The 9,517-nt window shown below is 36.3% G+C and overlaps 1 long non-coding RNA gene across 2 annotated transcripts; it reads right to left on the bottom strand.

Annotated features, from left to right (window-relative positions):
* Nucleotides 1-245: 245 nt before the first annotated feature.
* Nucleotides 246-8,494, bottom strand: LOC150056891 (uncharacterized). 2 transcript variants are annotated; one of them, XR_016537010.1, is made up of 3 exons: nt 8,357-8,494; nt 2,197-2,341; nt 246-314 (listed from the first exon to the last, which is right to left on the bottom strand). It is a non-coding gene; the product is annotated as an uncharacterized LOC150056891 (long non-coding RNA). The 2 variants fall into 2 exon arrangements; XR_016537009.1 differs by having other exon boundaries at nt 246-309.
* Between the last annotated feature and the right edge of the window lie 1,023 nt (nt 8,495-9,517).

Genomic DNA, 9,517 nt, shown 5'->3' with positions numbered 1-9,517 from the left:
TGTGATTCTACAGACATAACACCTTGATTCTAGCTTATGGGACTTTGAGCAGTGGATCCAGCTAGACAATTCCTAGATTCCTAAGTACAGAAATGGTTTCTTTTAAGCTATATATTCAGAGGTAATTTGTTACACAGCAGAAGGTAATTAATACAAGTGATATCATTGATGTTACAACTTCTAAATATTTTTATATTTGCATTTTATGTAATTTTGTTCCAAGAAAAGTCAACTTACAAAATGGCAAAACAAGACCCTGGATTTCTGTTATCTTCTCCTCAAAACAACAGCTGCACTTCGAAATATCACCTATACTTTCAACAAGAAAAAATGGTATTTATTCACCTGGCTTTCATTACCTGAATTCCCATCTCGAAAACCACTTGAAACATGGTATCTAGCAAGGGAGTTATTTTCTTCTTTGTTCTAAGCTATTAGTAAAGAGGCATGCTTAAACCATCTGGCCTGGATGTTCTTTAGGACTTCAAATTTGTAGCAGTCAGTTATTTTTTACTCTGTGCTGGGGTTTCCTAATCCCTATATCAATTCCTGCTCCAAGAGAGGGACATGAGTTCTGGGCTGTCAATCATTATTTTTTGCCAGTTTGAGATGTAATATAAGGGATAACAGTTTTTTTTTTAATTAACATTAAGGCCAGAGCTCAGATTGGGCAAGACTGAACAGAATTTTACTACAAAGTTTTCCCAGAAGGAGCTAATTATGGTGGGAGAAAGTAATCCTCATGTTTGGCTTGAACAACCAAGAAACAACAAAATGCAAATATTTAAAAAATGAAGGGAAAATTAAAAGAAAGAAACCTTTTGCTTGCCCTCTCCAGAGGGCTTGAGTACATGTATAAATGTGTGTGCCCACATGCAGGCATTAGCAGAGAGAGAAATAAGATAGTCCCTACCCTGGTACATCCTAAATTTTAGTGGGAGGCAGAGAAGTAAAAGCTAAAGCAATAAATCAATAAATAATTAGGGGTTGTGAGAGTGATGGAAAGTGAAAAGGAGGACTTGTTTACATTGGTGTTCAGAAAAGACTTGTCTGAGAATTACCGGAAGAGCAGGGTCAGCTGTGTCAAAACCTAGAAGAGTGCTTTCCAGACAAAGAGAAGAGCAAAGGCCAGAGCCACAAAGGAAGACAAGTGTGGAGTGTTCTGGAATAGTCAGAGGTCAGTGAGCCTGGTAGGGAGAAGCATGTGATGTCAGTACTTACACACTGCATCATTTAGGAAAGAGAGACCAGAGTGGTATTAAACATGAAAAATCAGAGACAAATTTTGGTGGTAAAATGAAAAGGATTTACCAAATTGGATATATGTGCCTAGGGACAGGATGAATCAAAGACAGCTCTTGGGTTTGGGGTTTGGAATGGGAATGAGGTGCTGTATTTCTTAGTATTATTATACTATCAAATCCTCTGCAGAAGTCTGTGTGTTGAGAGCCTTTGGAGAGGAAAAGACTGATGCACCTGTGGTACCTTAGTCCCACAATTCATTTCAGTCAAGTAAAGGCATAATTTAGGAGATTATACCTATGATCTTAATTTAGATATTATACACACACATATGCATATAAAAATTACTAATCTAAAGCTAAAGACTATGGTTAACCCACATAAGAACAATAAGAACATCATGGAGATTACATAATTTAACCTTTCAATTTTTGGAGCTTCCAGATGTCTTTTGGTTATTCTTCACTTTCAGGTGAAGTCCAAACAAGATCATTTGGATTTTTTTCCAATTTTCCTGCATTTTACTATAAGGGGGGGAGGATTGGGAGAAATCAAAAGTTGATGGACAACTCACTGTGACACAGGCAGGGAAAAGATAGTATCTTTTCACTTACATTTGTAACAGTCCTCTACAATTACTTCTTTTCCTCAGGTGAGGAATCTGGGAGGTGGAACATTTAAGCAACTAGTGACATATGGTTACAATTCAAGGCCAAATGTTTTGTTTTTGTTTTTGTTTTTGTTTTATTTTTGGTGCAAAAGAGCCAAAATAGAGGCTGTAAAGCCCAGAGTTTCTCCTTTGGTTTCTCTTTTAGTTTCTGTATTTTTCTTCTGTTCTTACATCTCTTTTATCACTCCACTGAATTAAACTCAACACACATGACATCCATTCCATGGGTATTACGGCTCATTGTGTTTCTGCTGGGTCTCGAGTATGATCTGTTCATTCCTCACCTCTTCCAATTGATGGTGTTCAGATGCTTAATAATATGAAATTCCCAATATCCTGCTCCTCAGAATGTCATAAATCACTGTTATTGACTTGGCGATGTTCTGGACTTCAGCATCCAGTGAGGATTGGCTGTTAATTTTCTTCTGGCTGCAATTCACAGGAAACTAAATTCATTAACTCCAAGGTTTGCCTAGAAGAACAAGTGGCTTTATTTTCTTCTTTTCTTTTTATTTCCGTGACACATTTTCTTTCTATATTTTCCATTCTGTTTTTTCACTCAGTTTCATTTATTTTACATTGTGTTAAAAATAATCGAATGCCCTTTTACTCTCAATTTCCCCACCTCTATTATTTCTATTCTTTTCTCTTTGGATAAATTCATTTGAACCTCTTAGTACTTATTTATTCATTCACTCAAATGCACTAGCATTTAAGCTAAACACAGGACTTGAACATAAGAAAAAAAATAACATTTGTCACTGATATATCTATCTATCTATCTTAATTAATCAACAGAATAATGCATTTTTTAAAGAAGCCCAACTTCTCTGTGGCGTTTCTCTTGTGCTTGTCATCATTATGAACATAAGCTTCCTAGTCCCCCTGTGAGCTTGGAACTATGATTATCTGCATATTACAGATGAAGGATTCCCAAGGAAAATAGAACAGGAGTTCAGAATACTATGTACAGTTTTGCATATGGAAATAGTACCTAGACCTAATCATCTAGATCATCATCATGGATGCTTTTATTGGGGGTATTGTTTGATAAGACAAGGAGTCAAAGAACCAAGAAATAAAGCCTCTTACTGTGCAAAAGACCTGGAGTGTTCATGAGAGGAGAGCGTTTCATGATTTCTTCCATATTAAAGAAAGGCAGTAAAGATGGGAGTAGCAAAATAAAATTCTTACATTAGTTAGGGAATTACCCTTTACCCTGTGGCCAACACCAGCAGAGAACTTTGCATTTACTTGCACAATGTGATGTGCTTCTCTCAAACTGACATGATCCTCTGGTCAGAGGATCACATGTGGTAAATGGCAGCATCAATGGGCAGGCCCAGTGAGAGTCAGAAGAGTATTTGAAATAAATTGAAGAACAAACCTGATAATCCTTACAGAAGGTATGCTGTCTGGGAAAAGGAAAATAAGAAACTAGGAAAACATTTGTAGTTTATAATATACAGAAATGGCTCAGACTCCATGACAGAGATATGAGCATGATTTTATATTTAATTTTTAAAAGAACCCAATAATATTATGACAGATAGAATAGGGTAAATTTAAAAATTGCAGCTACACTCATAACCTATAGAGAGTGATATATGTACAAATTAGCTTTTATGAAGGGTTAATTTTTTATCAGTAGAAACATGGCTGAATCCTACTTGAACCACATGAACTAAAGATCCAGTATTTGGAATATTACGGACCAAATGGAAAGAAGCCTGAATTATAAGTTTAAATGAGGATACACAAGAAACCAAACTAATCATGTTGAGATGAGGAGTCCTTTATAATTCGAGAGTAAAACTAGCAGTGAATAAAACTTTGACCAACTCAAGTATTGCTATACTTATATTAGAGAGTACTTTCAGAGATTAGAAAAGATATCAACTGTTTGTAATATGTAAGGACTGAAAACTTTGCAATGTTGTTTACCAAGGAATACTGATTTAGAGTCTCTTATATTCTAGAATAAATTTAATTTCATTTATGAATTTCATATCATATAGTAAATTAAACTCATTCTCTGTAATTAGAGTTGCTTTGGGCTGCATGTAATGGAAAACTCCAGCTGATAGTAGCTTGGATCATAGAATATTTCTTATTATTGTAACAAAAGCCTAAAGGCATATAACATGAGGACTCAGTATTTCTAAATTTTAGTGGCATTTGGTTGCTTTTTGAGTGGATTCTCTTGGCCTTTCCTGCAAGACCAAACATATTACTGGGGCTCAGAATTTGAAGACAGGAAGCCACAATGGTGATAGGGTTCATTTTATATTCCTACCAGCTTTCTTTGATGCCTACACATCAGATGTGGCCCATGCATACAAACATATATATATATACATATTATGTAGGTAATTATGTTGTCAATAAATGTGATTTACATTTTGTATCTTTGGGCTGCTATAATAAAATGCTTTAGATGATAGTTGAAGGTTATTAAAAATTGTTCAGGAGATTGGGAGGCCTGAGGCCAAATGCTGCTGATTGGTTATATGACACCCAGCAGGGCTCATTCTCATAGATAGAGCTTTGTAGACGTACTTACGTGATGGGAGGAGTGAGTAAGCTCGAGAATCTCTTTAATAAACATGTGAATCCCACTCAGGAACATGGAGCCCTGATGGTCTATTCACTTCCTGCAGGCCTGCCTCATCTCATTATTATTATATTGGTGAGTGGGTTCCAGCACATGAATTTCATGTGCACATAAACATTTAGATCACAACATTTTTCCATGTTTAAGCTATATTAGTTTATTTGAATTTCTTTTCTTGAGATTTTTAAAAATTTTTTAATTGACACAGAGAAAATATATATTAATATATGTATTTACATAATTATAAAAATATATGTTAAAATATAGGTAACATAAATATATAATATATATCTACAGTATCACTGGTATTTGGTATTTACTTCTGAATTTCTTACAGCACAAAACCAAGGCTCTTTATATGCACTGATCATTCATAAATATGCCTCCTATCCCAACATTTCCCATGGACAAGCAAAGCAATAACTAGTGGGCATCAGTTGCTTTCTTATACTTCAGCATTTTGCTCTGTATCTCTGTTCCTCTTTTTTCTATTCTTCCTTTCAATGGTCTGTAAAGTACTTTCCTTCTTTGGATCTAGCCCCAGGAAAAAAATCATCCTTACAGAATCCTCTACTTTTCTATCAGTTAGCATTCAGAATGAGAACCACCCACTAAAGGCTTTGTCAAAGGAAAGGAAAACACAAACATTATGAAAATGTTAGGAGTTCAATCCTTTTTGCCACAGCATGAATTTCCATGACTCAAACTCACTTTCATGAGACTGATTAATTAGGGAACCACCCTTGCATTCCCTCTAATTAGACAGGGATTGAGAATTAGCATTAATCAGAACAAAACTGCTGTTCTGGTTTAGCCAGCCTTGTTTAAATGTCCAGGTGATAGGGAGGAGGGTGATGAGGATGATAAGAGCTGTCTTCAGAGTAGCACTGTGCTACTGGTAGCTCCAGTGGTGACTTGGTAAACAAATTATAGTCTTATAGTGAAGTGGAACTGTGTCTCCACAAACATGGCGTAATTTTTAGTTGTCAAAATAATTACTATAGGTAGAAAATTAGAAACGTAGGCAGGAATGACTAATTTCCAATTAATGGAAAGAGACAGTTAAACTCCCTACAGGCACAAGATAGACTTATAGAAGAATGGATATGTTCTTAAGGTAAAATGACAGCCTTCACTCCTGTAATCATCTCTGTCTACTCTAAGGACAGACATAGTAGCTGGAGAAAGAAATGATTTGAATTTATGGTTATCCATAAAAAGGCTGAAGAAAAAATTTATCATCAGTATTTTGTGGTTTAAAATTATACAGCCAATGTGCAATGCATGCCTCTTTTCCCCTAAGTTTTCAAAGAGTCCCTGGAGCAACTAGGGCCCAAGCATAAAACTTCCACGGAGCAATGCCACCACATTCCCCACTAATGGAGCCATGAAAGAACATTTCACCTTCCCTCCCCACCCATAAATAGGATGGTTCATTTTCACCATAATGACTCACAAATATCATCGCTCTACTTATTTGCCTTTTGGCCCTTGATTTCTGGACTTCCCTTTACACTCCCAAAGATAGATAAATGAACAAATAGAACAAAAAGAAAGAAAACAAAAATAGTTTTTTTAAAAAAAACTTTGGAAAGAGCAGGGTATAAAATTAACCCTCAAAAATCAACTCTACACCAACAGTAAGAGGAATGAGGCAACAATCAGGAAAGCAACTCCTTTTGCAATAGCTTCAAAGAAAATAAAGTACCTAGGAATTACCTTAACTAAGAATGTAAAGGACCTTTTCGATGAAAACTTTAAAACCCTGACATTAAAGCAGAACTGAGGAAATGGAAAACCCTCCCATGCTCCTGGATTGGAAGAATCAACATCATGAAAATGACAGTCTTGACAAGGGCTATCTACAAATTCAAATATCCCAATGTCATTCTTTAAAGAAATAGAAGAGGCATTCAAAAATTTCATATGGAATAATAAAAGACCCCTTACAGCAAAAACACTTCTTAGCAGAAAGAACAGCACAGGAGGAATTTCGATACCAAACTTTAGATTCTATTACAGAGCTATAGTGACCAAAACAGCTTAGTACTGGCACAAGAACAGGCCTGAAGACCAATGGAATAGAACGGAGGACCCAGATATTAGACCACAGACCTATGGCCACCTAATCTTTGACAAGGGAGCCAAAAAAATAGAATAGAAGAAAGACAGCCTCTTTAACAAGTGGTGCTGGCAGAACTGGTTAAGCACCTGCAGAAAACTAAAGTTGGATCTTTCTTTGTCACCCTGCACTAGAATTAACTCCAAATGGATTAAAGACCTGGAGGTAAAACCCAACACACTGAAAACTTTACAAGAAGGAATAGGAGATACACTGGCCTCCTTGGCACAGGTCAAAACTTACTAAGGACCAAGAATCACAACAACTCAGAGAAAGTCTGGATAAGTGGGACTGCATTAAACTGCTGAGCTTTTGTATGGCAAATGACATAGCTAGTATATTAATTAGGAAGCCTACAGAATGGGTGAAGATCTTCACTAACCATACAATGGACAAAGGCTTCATATCTAAAATATATCAACAGCTCCAAAAATTGAATCACTCCAAAACTAATCTCCAAAGTAACAACCATCCCATTAAAAGATGGGCCAAAGACTTAAGAGAGTCTTCTCTGAAGAAGAAATGAAAATGTCCTATAGACACATGAAGAAATGCTCAACATCTCTGGTCATAAAAGAAATGCAAATCAAAACAACTCTAAGATTCCACCTCACTCCAGTTAGAATGGCCAGGATCAAGAAAACGAGTAACAACAGATGCTGGAGGGGATGTGGCCAGGAGGGATCACTATTACACTGTTGGTGGGAGTGCAAACTCATTCAACCACTATGGAAAGCAGTATGACAGTTCCTCAAAAGACTAAACATAGAGCTCCCCTATGACCCAGCAATTTCACTACTTGGTATTTACCCAATAATCCAGAAACAAGGACATACTAAATCCACTAGCACAACAATGTTCATTGCAGCACTATTTACCATAGCAAAGATATGGAACCAACACTGATGTCCCTCAGTTGATGAGTGGATCAACAAGATGTATTTGTACACATTGGAATTCTATGCTGCTGTCAGAAAGAATGACATTGCCCCATTTGGTAGGAAATGAAAAGACTTAGAAAAGATCATATTAAGTGAAGTAAGCCAGACTCAAAGGAACTTAGGCTCAATGGTTTCCCTCATTTGTCATAATCAGTAGAAACCTTGGGCTCTCCTAGCAGAGATTTGCAATAGAGCAAAACCTTGATACCTAAGGCCATATAGTATGACTCTAAATGAAAGGACCTCTAGGATACAGAAACAAAAGCCATATAATTAATGAGATTGTTATCTCTGATCTCTTTTGCTGTCCCTTGGTTATCTCATATTTTTACAGTATCCTACTTTGTTACCTGATATATCAGATATATTTGTATTTGGTTATTTGAAGTTGGATAGGGAAGGGGGGAAACAAGATGAGGGGTGGGGGGGAGGGAAATGGGGACTAAGACATGTGAAATGGTATCAATGTATGTGAATTAATGCACCTCCTATCTGGCAAATATCATGTAACCTATTAATTATAATATATGAAGAAAAGAAATCTCTTGTTTTCATTTCCTGGAGTTCCTGCCTTTATATGTTGTATAATCAGATGCACATAGGCATTGGACCTTTCTGTTCCTCTCATAAGACTATCCTCCATTGGTTTCACTGTGTGAATGCCTAGAGTCCTGGATAATTTATTATACTCAGTATTTAGATCTAACTTTCATGGATGAGAGAAAACATGGCCCTCTGTCTCTCTGAGCTTGGCTTACCACACTTACCATGATTTGTTCGACGTCCCTCAGTTGTAGATGGCAGACATGATGATGCCCTGTAGATGCAGAAAGAATTCACAAGGAGAGACTGAAGACAGAGAAATACGAAATAGAAGCCCAGTCCCGTGGTGTTCCCAGACCTGGTTCCCATTCTTAGGTTCCAAAGGCTTCCCTGGATTCTGGCTGTTTATGATGCAAATCCTCATCTTATCCTCTACATTCTATGAGCCTCTCCTAATAGTCTTCCAATAAATCTTATTTTTTGCTAAAAAAAAATTACACAGCCAAGTGGGAACCAAAATATGAGAGAGGGTATCGATGTTTGTGAAGTAATGCACCTTATATCTGGTGAATATAATGTAGTCCTTCTATTAATTGCAATAAAAAATTTATGAAAAAATTACACAGCCCTTTCCTCTTTTTTATCCTATTTCTTACTGAAACAAAAATTGTTTAAAATCTAGTTTTTCTTCATATAAGAGGTACATTTTTTTGGAGGTACATTTTTTTGGAGGGGGAAACTAATATTCTCTTCATCATGACAGATAGTATTCCCCAAAGGAAGCTTGTCCTACTACTTGGGCTATTATAAATTTCCCAGAAATAGAAATAGTTTTTTTACTACATTCATTAGTTTTTAATCTTCATTTTGGACAACTTTTCTTTTCAAAAGAAAGCCACAACGGGGTTGGGAATGTTGGCCAACTTATGCTTCTTGTAGATGATGTAAATAAATCTGGAAGTGTCTTTTCTGGAAATAAAATATTCTTCATTTTAGAATTAGAATGTAGCTTAGACTACATCTTGTCACTTAATCCTATTAAAAAAATAACAGCTCTTCTCTTACTAATGAAAAATCAGTGTTTATGTTGATTGTCCCTTTTAGAAGCTCATCTGCTTTTTCCTCTAGTTACTTCCCAGATCTCCTCATTAGTATGACTGCTTTATCTTGCAGTTTGATTATGTGTCTAAAGATGGTTTTGTTTTTATTTATCATGTTCAGGGTGCTATTAGGTTCCTTCTACAAATGTTTTATAAAAATGGTAAGATTTCTCTCACTTTTTTTTTTTTTTTTGCCAGACCTGGGCTTGGGCTCAGGGCCTGAGCACCGTCCTTGGATTTTCTCAAGGCTAGAGCTCTACCACTTGAGCCTCAGCACCACTTCTG

This window comes from Megascapheus bottae, chromosome 11, assembly GCF_031878675.1.
Source record: "Megascapheus bottae isolate mThoBot1 chromosome 11, mThoBot2.hap1, whole genome shotgun sequence".
NCBI lineage: Eukaryota > Metazoa > Chordata > Mammalia > Rodentia > Geomyidae > Megascapheus > Megascapheus bottae.
The sequence above is the reverse complement of the archived record's forward strand: the minus strand, read 5'-3'. Positions and strand labels throughout refer to the sequence as shown.